We start from the raw sequence: 2,500 nt of genomic DNA on the forward strand, positions 1-2,500 counted from the left end.
CATAACCCAGAGGTCGATGGATCGAAACCATCCTCTGCTAAGTGCTGGGATTTCTATTTATTTTATCAGTTTAGCAGTTCTCTTCTATTGAAATCCTTCTAGAGGTGTGAGCTTACATTGTAACACTAGCTGTCTCGTCTGTGATGCGAACGAGGTGACTGCTGCAAAGTAAACCCCCCAACAGAATGGGCCATGTCAGCCTGTTCTTAGGTTGAGTGGCCATCTTAAAAACCTGTAACAAGATGGTTCTTCTTGTTTCTTCCTTTCTTTTTTTTTTTTCTATTTTTTGAAATCCAGATGGGGTTATGGCATAGGTTTTATTTTGTTTTTACTTTTAAGTGTCAGGAAAAATCATTAAAATGCGATGTCTGACTTTAAAAAAAAAAAAAAAAAAAAAAACGGAGTTGCTATAACAGAAGAGTTAAGTTTATGTTGAAAGGTTGCCTGTAAAGTTGAGGTGCGAGATGAGTCCCAAGAACTAAGTCTTGAACTTTCCATAGTAGGCGGGGGATTAGCTCAAATGGTAGAGCGCTCGCTTAGCATGCGAGAGGTAGCGGGATCGATGCCCGCATTCTCCAGAGCTTAAGTTGGCTTCATTTTTCATGAAAGGAAGGAAAAAGATCTTGTCTTCCCGGGGCCGCCACGCTCACATGCAAGTCTAGATAGCGTACGCACGTTGCACAGGCCAGCCTTCGATAGCTCAGCTGGTAGAGCGGAGGACTGTAGTCAAAAATTAGCAATCCTTAGGTCGCTGGTTCAATTCCGGCTCGAAGGACCTTTTTGCTATCACATCACATTGGACCTTTCAAACTGACCGTAAGCGCGTTGCCTGCCGCGCTCTTAGCTCTTCTTCTTCCTACTTCTATCTACGATGACTTTGTTTTTAAAACTTTCTTTCAGTGGAGAGCGCAGCCAAGATGAGCATCTTTAAGTGCGAGATGCAGGGCAAGGAAAAAGGCTGGGAACGTCCCTGGGTGGGCTTGAACCACCAACCTTTCGGTTAACAGCCGAACGCGCTAACCGATTGCGCCACAGAGACGGCACGTCCAGCAGTGTTAAGGGAAAGGTCCATCATTTTAAGGGCATCTCTCTCAGATGACCTTCCGAACAGCAAAATGGAAAAAGAAAAACAAAAAAAAGCTGTGGGCCCCTAATCACCAACAAATGGCTTGGCTGCTAAACTCCTCCATGGACGGCAAGACAGAGTGCGCCTCCCTGTTATCGACTTGATGGCGCTCAGAGAAAAGTTAGAACTTCTCCTCAGCCAGCAATCAACGGCAGCAGAGTGGCGCAGCGGAAGCGTGCTGGGCCCATAACCCAGAGGTCGATGGATCGAAACCATCCTCTGCTAAGTGCTGGGATTTCTATTTATTTTATCAGTTTAGCCGTTCTCTTCTATTGAAATCCTTCTAGAGGTGTGAGCTTACATTGTAACACTAGCTGTCTCGTCTGTGATGCGAACGAGGTGACTGCTGCAAAGTAAACCCCCCAACAGAATGGGCCATGTCAGCCTGTTCTTAGGTTGAGTGGCCATCTTAAAAACCTGTAACAAGATGGTTCTTCTTGTTTCTTCCTTTTTTTTTTTTCTATTTTTTGAAATCCAGATGGGGTTATGGCATAGGTTTTATTTTGTTTTTACTTTTAAGTGTCAGGAAAAATCATTAAAATGCGATGTCTGACTTTAAAAAAAAAAAAAAAAACGGAGTTGCTATAACAGAAGAGTTAAGTTTATGTTGAAAGGTTGCCTGTAAAGTTGAGGTGCGAGATGAGTCCCAAGAACTAAGTCTTGAATTTTCCATAGTAGGCGGGGGATTAGCTCAAATGGTAGAGCGCTCGCTTAGCATGCGAGAGGTAGCGGGATCGATGCCCGCATTCTCCAGAGCTTAAGTTGGCTTCATTTTTCATGAAAGGAAGGAAAAAGATCTTGTCTTCCCGGGGCCGCCACGCTCACATGCAAGTCTAGATAGCGTACGCCCGTTGCACAGGCCAGCCTTCGATAGCTCAGCTGGTAGAGCGGAGGACTGTAGTCAAAAATTAGCAATCCTTAGGTCGCTGGTTCAATTCCGGCTCGAAGGACCTTTTTGCTATCACATCACATTGGACCTTTCAAACTGACCGTAAGCGCGTTGCCTGCCGCGCTCTTAGCTCTTCTTCTTCCTACTTCTATCTACGATGACTTTGTTTTTAAAACTTTCTTTCAGTGGAGAGCGCAGCCAAGATGAGCATCTTTAAGTGCGAGATGCAGGGCAAGGAAAAAGGCTGGGAACGTCCCTGGGTGGGCTTGAACCACCAACCTTTCGGTTAACAGCCGAACGCGCTAACCGATTGCGCCACAGAGACGGCACGTCCAGCAGTGTTAAGGGAAAGGTCCATCATTTTAAGGGCATCTCTCTCAGATGACCTTCCGAACAGCAAAATGGAAAAAGAAAAACAAAAAAAGCTGTGGGCCCCTAATCACCAACAAATGGCTTGGCTGCTAAACTCCTCCATGGATGGCAAG

General features: G+C 45.4%; 6 non-coding genes across 6 annotated transcripts; 4 read left to right on the top strand and 2 right to left on the bottom strand.

The window, feature by feature from the left end:
• The first annotated feature begins 505 nt into the window (after nucleotides 1-505).
• On the top strand, nucleotides 506-578 carry TRNAA-AGC (transfer RNA alanine (anticodon AGC)). The gene has a single exon. It is a non-coding gene; the product is annotated as a tRNA-Ala (tRNA).
• A 111-nt stretch (nucleotides 579-689) lies between these two features.
• On the top strand, nucleotides 690-775 carry TRNAY-GUA (transfer RNA tyrosine (anticodon GUA)). Its single transcript is given in 2 exon segments — nucleotides 690-726; nucleotides 740-775. It is a non-coding gene; the product is annotated as a tRNA-Tyr (tRNA).
• Nucleotides 776-965: 190 nt separating this feature from the next.
• On the bottom strand, nucleotides 966-1,039 carry TRNAN-GUU (transfer RNA asparagine (anticodon GUU)). Its single transcript has one exon. It is a non-coding gene; the product is annotated as a tRNA-Asn (tRNA).
• Nucleotides 1,040-1,806: 767 nt separating this feature from the next.
• TRNAA-AGC (transfer RNA alanine (anticodon AGC)) lies at nucleotides 1,807-1,879 on the top strand. The gene has a single exon. It is a non-coding gene; the product is annotated as a tRNA-Ala (tRNA).
• A 111-nt stretch (nucleotides 1,880-1,990) lies between these two features.
• On the top strand, nucleotides 1,991-2,076 carry TRNAY-GUA (transfer RNA tyrosine (anticodon GUA)). The gene is given in 2 exon segments: nucleotides 1,991-2,027; nucleotides 2,041-2,076. It is a non-coding gene; the product is annotated as a tRNA-Tyr (tRNA).
• A 190-nt stretch (nucleotides 2,077-2,266) lies between these two features.
• On the bottom strand, nucleotides 2,267-2,340 carry TRNAN-GUU (transfer RNA asparagine (anticodon GUU)). Its single transcript has one exon. It is a non-coding gene; the product is annotated as a tRNA-Asn (tRNA).
• Between the last annotated feature and the right edge of the window lie 160 nt (nucleotides 2,341-2,500).

Source organism: Leptodactylus fuscus, chromosome 10 (genome assembly GCF_031893055.1).
Source record: "Leptodactylus fuscus isolate aLepFus1 chromosome 10, aLepFus1.hap2, whole genome shotgun sequence".
In the NCBI taxonomy this organism is placed as follows: Eukaryota; Metazoa; Chordata; class Amphibia; order Anura; family Leptodactylidae; genus Leptodactylus; species Leptodactylus fuscus.